This window comes from Triticum urartu, chromosome 3 (assembly GCF_003073215.2).
Source record: "Triticum urartu cultivar G1812 chromosome 3, Tu2.1, whole genome shotgun sequence".
NCBI lineage: Eukaryota > Viridiplantae > Streptophyta > Magnoliopsida > Poales > Poaceae > Triticum > Triticum urartu.
In genome coordinates, this window is record NC_053024.1 from 29,261,500 (window position 1) to 29,271,626 (window position 10,127).

The 10,127-nt window shown below is 46.2% G+C and overlaps 1 pseudogene; it reads right to left on the reverse strand.

Annotated features, from left to right (window-relative positions):
• Positions 1–756: 756 nt before the first annotated feature.
• On the reverse strand, positions 757–3,002 carry LOC125547789 (annotated as a pseudogene).
• Between the last annotated feature and the right edge of the window lie 7,125 nt (positions 3,003–10,127).

Consider the following 10,127-nt stretch of genomic DNA (forward strand, 5'->3'; position numbering starts at 1 on the left):
GCGCCATATTTTTCTCAGACTTATACTTTGGTGAATATTTATAATGCTGGAGCGAAACTAGGATGCGTACAATATATATTTGGTCGTCCGATTATGATCGATCAATGGGTGTTGTGGTTTGTCACATGCGCATAATGTCGTCGGTGTGCCCGATCTTCTAGACAAGTGTGGTGTTAGTCCTTTCATGCTCGTACTTCTGCTCAATTGTTTGGAAATTGTTGTAACAATTTTTGAAATTCACGAACATCTTTTTGAAAATGCATGATGATTTTTTGTATCAGCAAACATTTTATGAATGAATAAGCTATGTTGTAATTCACAAACGGTTTTTAAATTTTAAGGATATTTTTCCATTCAAGAACATTTTTTTAATTGACAAAATTTTGCTCAATTTCATTAACATTTTGTAATAAACAAACTTTTTAAAAATCATGAACATTTTTTTATTTTCCAAACATTTGTTTTCAAATTATTGAACATTTTGTGAATCAGCAAACATTTTTTAGAAAATTGCGAACATTTTTTGAATCCATATATATATATGTTCTGATTTATTGAATATTTTATTTCAAAATACTCATTTTTTAAAACTTTTGGAACATTTTTCAAGTCACATCGTTTCACTAAAATGTTAAAAACATACTACAGGCTAGCAGTACCGCTGGAGTCCAGTCAACCATTTTATTGTGAACCACAGTTGTCGCCACCGGCAGTAAAATGTTAAAACACTCGATCGGCACGCACACACCGAGTGTGCTAGTTACCGCCACCGGCAACATCCTCCGTGCACTTGGGCCCGGTGTCGCCGGTGTACTGGTCTAGGCTTGCAGACCTTGCAGGTTGGAGCACAGTTGTCGACCACGTCCATGCAGGTGCACGCCGGCGGGTCCAACTTGGTGCAGGAGGTCACGTCGCAGCACCTCCTCGGCCTAGGCACCTCCATTAAGGCATCTCCAGCCGCGGCCCCAGAAAGGCCTTCTCAGACGTTTTTTTGCGCCGGTGCAGAAAAAACGGCCCAGTCGTGTCCCAGGAGCCTGATTTTCGCCGGCCTGGGCCGAAAACAGCGCCGGCAGACCCAGGCCGAACCCGGCGCGCTGGGGGGTGCCCGGGGGCGCCGGGCGAACTGTCTTGGCGCGAAAAAGCCGCGGGCCAGCCGCGTCAGGGACACGGCGGCTCGTCTTCCCCCCAACTGCCTCGGTTCCCGCGGGGAATCAATGGCAAGGCTGCCGCCGGTCAGCCTTGCCATTGATTCCTCACGGGCGGCGCGTCACGGGACGGCGCGCCGACGCCTCCCCTCCCTCACACGCGTACACACGGGCGCAGAGCGGCTATAAAAGCCGGCGGTTCTCGCCGGTGCCGACACCAGACTCGCCCCTCGCCGCCGCCCAACCCCTCTCTCTCTGTCTCCGTCTTCCTCTCCCGAGCGCCACCGGCAGCCCCTCTCTCTTCCTCTCTACCACCGCCGAGCCGTCGCCATGGCAGAGCGCTTCTCCGGAGACGAGGCGGCGGCGAACGGCTTCGACCGCCGTTCGCTCCGCGAATAGGAGTCCTGGCTCCTGTTCCAGGCGAACATCCTGGCGTCGCCGGACATGCGCGCCGGGCCGACGGGGTAGTGGCTCAGCGACGGGGGAGTGCCCGTTCCCCCATTACCCGACGCTGTGGCAAAGCCCAGGTACTTTGTCGAGGAGGTCGAGGTCGCGCGCGCCTCCCTGACCGATGACGAGCGCTCCCTCCCCCAGTACGCCGCCGACAATCACGCGGCTTGGGCGGCGTAGTTCCAGCGCCGCCAGCAGCAGCGCCTGGCCTCCACCAACGGTGCGCCGGTGGTCGGCAGCGTGAAGAACAGCAAGGGGTGCCACCTGTGGTGTGGCGTCCCTGGCCGCACGCTGGATGGCGTCCTGGCGCACCTTGACGGCGGCAACAACCCGCCGTTGACCTATCCTGCGACGAGGGCCGCCCCGTCGCAACACCGGCGCGCATGGGCGCCTCCTCGTCTTCCTCCTCTCGCTCATCTTCCCACTCCTCCGGTTCTCCGGCGCTTCTCGGCGTGAAGGCCGAGCCCGCGGCGGAGACGCCAATCGGCCGGCGCACTCGTAGCGTCGGCATCGTCATCAACGAGGGCGGCCGGCGCGCCTCCTCCTCGTCGGCTCCTCCGCGCTTCGTCAAGCCGAAGATGGAGCCGGGGCTGGCACCGGTGAAGACGGAGACGGGGCTGGCGCCGGTGAATGCGGAGTTCGACGACAACGACGCAACCCTAGAATGGGCGCGCCAGGACTCCATTGCGATGGAGAAGGCGCGCTGGGAGAAGGAGAAGCAGTGCCAGCGCGCCGCCCTGCGCCGCTTCGAGGAGCGCCGACGCGGCCGCGATGAAGACGGGGTCGTCGTCTTATGCGACAGCGACGACGATGACGACGACGCGCCGCCGCCAGTCCGCCATGGCGACGCCAGGCAGGGGTCCAGCAGGGGCGCCCGCGTCAAGGAGGAGAAGGCTGATGACGACGATGGCGGCGATGACGGCGACGACTTCAGCCCCTTTCTTTTTTAGATTAGGTTAATGTAATGAAAATGCGCGAATTTCATCGAAATTTGCCATGTTTGGCCGAAATTTAACTAGTTTTTATCATAACTTCGCCGAATGGTCCTTTTTTTAGTACGCGCCTGGGGACGGCCCTAAGGGCCGACGGCTGGGGACCGACTCGCCCCAGGGCCATTTTTTGCGCCGGCTCACCCCCAGGCGGCGCTTTTAGACGCCCCCTGGGGGGCCAACGGCTGGAGATGCCCTTACTACCTGGTCTGCAAATCGTTGACAGGCCAAGCTGTGGTCTGTTTCGTTCTCCATGCACTGCACTAGCAGATAATGACTGAACTGAAGAAAGAAAGGAGTTCACGCGCGCCGTACCTTTGTCTTTGCTCGGCAGGAGAACGGTGCCCACGTCGTCGGCAGCGACGAGCAATGAAAGCATGAGCAGCGTGCTAGCAATAATGCATCTCTTAATCTTCATGGCTGGTTTTTTTGGCTTCGTCCCTTCGGTGGGCTTACTAAGAGCATCTACAGACGTGCGTTTTAAACCTGTCTCATACACTCGGGCAGGCTGTCTTGTCACTCATCGGTCATGATTTTTCGATTCAGATGGGCTATTTAAATGCGTATCAAATGCCCGGACTGACCGGCACCCCTCATATCTAGCCAAAATATGGGACGGATAAGGGGGCGCTCGGGCACGCCCCGGGACACCCGCCACGTCGGATCAGACAGCGACCCTACCGAAAATTGTACCAACACTTTTCCTCCTCCTCCTGCCGCCCTCCAACCTTTCCCATGCCAAGAGCCTCGCCGTCCTCCACCCTTACTCCCAATCCTCACCACTGGTCCTGATCCCTGCCGGAGATGTCGTCCAGCCTGACGCAAACCGCCGCGATGGAGACGCAGTCCGCCTCGTCCATCAGCGTCACTTCCTCGGCTCCGACTTGCAAGGCAGAGAACGTCGCCAGGAAGTTGTGCGACGCCGGCAGCGAGAGAGGGAGGCGGCGGCGTCTGATAACCCACAAGTATAGTGCATCGCAACAATTTTCGAGGGTAGAGTATTCAACCCAAATTTGTTGATTCGACACAAGGGGAGCCAAAGAATATTCTCAAGTATTAGCAGCTGAGTTGTTAATTCAACCACACCTGGAAACTTAATATCTACAGCAAAGTATTTAGTAGCAAAGTAACATGACACTAGCGGTAACGATAACAAAAGAAATAGTTTTGATTTTATAGTGATTGTAACAGTAGCAACGAAACAGTAAATAAGCGAAAATCAATATGTGAAAAGCTCATAGGCATTGGATCAGTGATGGATAATTATGTCGGATGCGATTCCTCATGCAATAGTTATAACATAGGGTGACACTGAACTAGCTCCAGTTCATCAATGTAATGTAGGCATGTATTCCGAATATAGTCATACGTGCTTATGGAAAAGAACTTGCATGACATCTTTTGTCCTACCCTCCCGTGGCAGCGGGGTCCTATTGGAAACTAAGGGATATTAAGGCCTCCTTTTAATAGAGTACCACACCAAAGCATTAACACTTAGTGAAAACATGAACTCCTCAAACTACGGTCATCACTCGTAAGTATCATGATTATTGTCACTTCAGGGTTAATGGATCATAACACATAATATGTGACTATAGACTTGCAAGATAGGATCAAAAACTCACATATATTCATGAAAACATAATAGTTCAGATCTGAAATCATGGCACTCGGGCCCCAGTGACAAGCATTAAGCATAGCAAAGTCATATCAACATCAATCTCAGAACATAATGGATACTAGGGATCAAACCCTAACTAAACTAACTCGATTACATGATAAATCTCATCCAACCCATCACCGTCCAGCAAGCCTATGATGGAATTACTCACGCATGGCGGTGAGCATCATGAAATTGATGATGGAGGAATGTTGATGATGACGATGGCGACGAATTCCCCTCTCTGGAGCCCCAAACGAACTCCAGATCTGCCCTCCCGAGAGAGATTAGGGCTTGGCGGCGGGTCCGTATTGTAAAACACGATGTATCCTTCTCTCTTATTTTTTTCTCCCCGAACACAAATATATAGAGTTGGAGATGAGGTCGGAGGAGCATCAGGGGGCCAACGAGGCCGGGGGCGCGCCCCCCACCCTCGTGGATAGGGTGTGGGCCCGCTGGCCTTGATTCTTTTGCCAGTATTTTTTATATACTCCAAAAATATTCTCCGTTGATTTTCAGGTCATTCCAAGAATTTTTATTTCTGCACAAAAATAACACCATGACAATTCTGCTGAAATAAGCGTCAGTCCGGGTTAGTTCCATTCAAATCATGCAAGTTAGAGTCCAAAACAAGGGCAAAAGTGTTTGGAAAAGTAGATACATTGGAGACGTATCAACTCCCCCAAGTTTAAATCTTTGCTTGTCCTCAAGCAATTCAGTTGATAAACTGAAAGTGATAAAGAAAAAGTTTTACAAACTCAATTTGCTCTTGCTATTGTAAATATGTAAAGCCAACATTCAAGTTTTCAGCAAAGATTATGAACTAACCATATTCACCATAACATTTAGGTCTCATGTTTACTCATATCAATAGCATAATCAACTAGCGAGCAATAATAATAAATCTCGGATGGCAACACTTTCTCAAAACAATCATAATATGATATAACACGATGGTATCTCGCTAGCCCTTCCTGAGACCGCAAAACATGAATGCAGAGCACCCCTGAAGATCAAGGGCTGATTGGAAATTGTAATTCATGGTAAAAGAGATCCAGTCACAGTCATACTCAATGTAAACTAATAATAATACATGCAAATGACAGCGGTGCTCTCCAACTGGTGCTTTTTAATAAGAGAATGATGACTTAACATAAAAGTAAATGGATAAGCCCTTCGGAGAGGGAAACAGGGATTTGTAGAGGTGCCAGGAGCTCGATTTTGAAATAGAGATGAATAATATTTTGAGCGGTATACTTTCATTGTAAACATAACAACCGGCAGATCTCGATATCTTCCATGCTACACACATTATAGGCGGTTCCCAAGCAGAATGGTAAAGTTTATACTCCCCCACCACCAACAAGCATCAATCCATGGCTTGCCCGAAACAACATGTGCCTCCAACTAACAACAATCCTGGGGGAGTTTTGTTTGCAATTATTTTGATTTGATTTGAGCATGGGACTGGGCATCCCGGTGACCAGCCATTTTCTCGTGAGTGAGGAGCGGAGTCCACTCCTCTTGAGAATAACGCGCTTAGCATGGAAGATACAGAGATCCCTAGTTGATACATGAGCTGTTAGAGCATACAAAATAGAAACTTTATTTGAAGGTTTAGAGTTTGGCACATACAAATTTACTTGGAACGACAGGTAGATACCGCATATAGGAAGGTATGGTAGACTCATATGGAACAATTTTGGGGTTTATGAAGTTGGATGCACAAGCAGTATTCCCATTTAGTACAAGTGAAGGCTAGAAAGAGACTAGGAAGCGACCAGCTAGAGAGCGACAATAGTCATGAACATGCATTAAAATTAATCAACATTGAATGCAAGCATGAGTAGGATATAAATCACCATGAACATAAATATCGTGGAGGCTATGTTGATTTTGTTTCAACTACAGGCGTGAACATGTGCCAAGTCAAGCCACTCAAATCGTTCAAAGGAGGATACCACCCTATCATACCACATCACAACCATTTTAATAGCATGTTGGCACACAAGGTAAACCATTATAAACTCCTAGCAAATTAAGCATGGCATGAGCAACTATAATCTCTAATTGTCATTGCAAACATGTTTCACTCATAATAGGCTGAATCAGGAACAATGAATTAATCATATTTACAAAAACAAGAGAGGTCGAGTTCATACCAGCTTTTTTCATCTCAACCAGTTCATCATGTATCGTCATTATTGCCTTTCACTTGCACAACCGAAAAATGTGGATAATACTAATAGTGCACGTGCATTGGACTAAGCCGGAATCTGCAAGCATTCAATTCAAGGGAAAAGACAAGGTAATATGGGCTCTTTGTTAGATCAACAATAATGCATATGAGAGCCACTCAACAATTTCACCATGGTCTTCTCCTCTCGACCCTCAAGGAAAAGAAATGAAACAAAACTATTTACACGGGAAAGCTCCCAAAAAGCAAAAGAAGAACGAGAAATTTTTTGGGTTTTATTTTTAATTACTACTACTACAGGCATGGAAAGTAAACTAGCTAAAAGCTACAACTATTTTTTTATTTTCCTTAAGATTTGTCAAACACACAAGAATAATGATTAAAAAGAAAATAAACTAGCATGGATGATACAATGAAAAAGTATGAGCACCGACAATTGGCATGAGTGTGTGAACATGAATGTAATGTCGATGAGAAATACGTACTCCCCCAAGCTTAGGATTTTGGCCTAAGTTGGTCTATAGCTGCGGATCAAAGTTGTAGGTGGGGTCGTACTGAGATGCAGCAGCAATTTCCTCATGAGCTGCAGCTTGGAGGCGAGCTGCCTCGGTCATCCTCTCATACTCGTTCGCCTCCTCCCTGGTTATAACATATCTCCCTTTTGTCTGAAAATAAAAGAAAGCATGAGCAGAGAGAGCAACATGGACGGTGTGCCGTCTGTCAAAGATTAGTCGGTATTGTAGGAACTAACCGTTCCTCTCAAAAAACTGATAACGAACCATAGTATTATAATCTAGATAAGCAAGAGGCAATGCTACCTCTTGAGCTTGCGTTGGATTTTCCCGAAGTGGAAGGGATGATGCAGCAGAGTAGCATAAGTATTTCCCTCAGTTTTTCAGAACCAAGGTTTCAATCCAGTAGGAGGCCACGCTCAAGTCCCTCGTACCTGAACAAAACGATAGCTACTCGCAACCAACGCAATTATGGGTTGTCAATCCCTTCAGGGTCACTTGCGAGAGTGAGATCTGATAGATATAATACTTTTGGTATTTTTGGTATAGAGATGCAAAGTGAAAAGTAAAGGCAAAGTAAAAAAGCAAAACAAGATTAAAGTGATGGAGATTAATATGATGAGAATAGACCCGGGGGCCATAGGTTTCACTAGTGGCTTCTCTCAAGAGCATAAGTATTCTACGGTGGGTGAACAAATTACGGTTGAGCAATTGACAGAATTGAGCATAGTTATGAGAATATCTAGGCATGATCGTGTAGGTATCACGTCCGTGACAAGTAGACCGAAACGATTATGCATCTACTACTATTACCCCACTCATCAACCGCTATCCAGCATGATCTAGAGTATTAAGTTAAAAACAGAGTAACGCCTTAAGCCAGATGACATGATGTAGAGAGATAAATTCATGCAATATGAAATAAACCCCATCTTGTTATCCTCGATGGCAATGATGCAACACGTGCCTTGCTGCCTCTTCTGTCACTGGGAAAGGACACCGCAAGATCGAACCCAAAGCTAAGCACTTCTCCTATGGCAAGAACTACCAATCTAGTTGGCCAAACCAAACGGATAATTCGAAGATACTTGCAAAGATAACCAATCATACATAAAAGAATTCAGAGAAGATTCAAATATTATTCATAGATAGACTTGATCATAAACCCACAATTCATCGGTCTCAACAAACACACCGCAAAAAGAAGATTACATCGAATAGATCTCCACGAGAGAGGGGAGAACTTTGTATTGAGATCCAAAAAGAGAGAAGAAGCCATCTAGCTACTAACTATGGACCCGAAGGTCTGAGGTAAACTACTCACACTTCATCGGAGAGGCTATGATGATGTAGAAGCCCTCCGTGATGACAGCCCTCTCCGGCGGAGCTCCGGAACAGGCCCCAAGATGGGATCTCATGGATACAGAAAGTTGCAGCGGTGGAATTAGGTTTTTGGCTCCTGTTCTCATCGTTTGGGGGTACATATTTATATATAGGAGGAAGAAGTACGTCAGTGGAGCTCCGAGGGGCCCACGAGGCAGGGGGCGCGCCCTAGGGGGGGCGCCCCCACCCTCGTGACCGCCTCTCTGATGCCTTGGCGTAGGGTCCAAGTCTCCTGGATCACGTTTAGTGAGAAAATCACGTTCCCGAAGGTTCCATTCCGCTTGGACTCCGTTTGATATTCCGTTTCTTCGAAACACTAAAATAGGCAAAAAATAGCAATTCTGGGCTGGGCCTCCGGTCAATAGGTTAGTCCCAAAAATAATATAAAAGTGGAAAATAAAGCCCAATATAGTCCAAAACAGTAGATAATATAGCATGGAGCAATCAAAAATTATAGATACGTTGGAGACGTATCAGGCATCCCCAGGCTTAATTCCTGCTCGTCCTCGAGTAGGTAAATGATAAAAAGAGAATTTTTGATGCGGAGTGCTACTTGGCATAATTTCAATGCAAATATTCTTAATTGTGATATTAATATTCAGATTCGAAAGATTCGAGACAAAAGTTTATATTGACATAAAAATAATAATACTTCAAGCATACTAACAAAGCAATCATGTCTTCTCAAAATAACATGGCCAAAGAAAGTTATCCCTACAAAATCATATAGTCTCGCTATGCTCTATCTTCACCACACAAAGTATTTAGATCATGCACAACCCCGATGACAAGCCAAGCAATTGTTTCATACTCTAACTTTTTCAAAACTTTTTCAATCTTCACGCAATACATGAGCGTGAGCCATGGATATAGCACTATAGGTGGAATAGAATGGTGGTTGTGGAGAAGACAAAAAGGAGAAGATAGTCTCACATCAACTAGGCGTATCAACGGGCTATGGAGATGACCATCAATAGATATCAATGTGAGTGAGTAGGGATTGCCATGCAACGGGTGCACTAGAGCTATAAGTATATGAAAGCTCATCAAAAGAAACTAAGTGGGTGTGCATCCAACTTGCTTGCTCATGAAGACCTAGGGCATTTTGAGGAAGCCCGTCATTGGAATATACAAGCCAATTTCTATAATGTAAAATTCCCACTAGTATATGAAAGTGATAACATCAGAGACTCTCTACTATGAAGATCATGGTGCTACTTTGAAGCACAAGTGTGGTAAAAGGATAGTAACATTTTCCCTTCTCTCTTTTTCTCTCATTTTTTGTTTGGGCCTTTTCTCCTTTTATGGCCTCTTTTTATTTGGGCTTCTTTGGCCTCTTTTTTTTCGTCCATAGTCTCATCCCGACTTATGGGGGAATCATAGTCTCCATCATCCTTTACTCATTGGGACAATTCTCTAATAATGATGATCATCACACTTTTATTTTTCTTACAATTAAACAATTACAACTCGATACTTAGAACAAAATATGACTCTATATGAATGCCTCCGGCGGTGTACCGGGATATGCAATATGACAATGATGGAGTGTGTCATAATAAACAGAACGGTGGAAAGTTGCATGGCAATATATCTCGGAATGGCTATGGAAATGCCATAATAGGTAGGTATGGTGGCTGTTTTGAGGAAGGTATATGGTAGGTGTATGATACCGGCGAAAGGTGCGCGGTATTAGAGAGGCTAGCAAAGCTGGAAGGGTGAAAGTGCGTATAATCCATGGACTCAACATTAGTCATAATGAACTCATATACTTATTGCAAAAATCAAGAA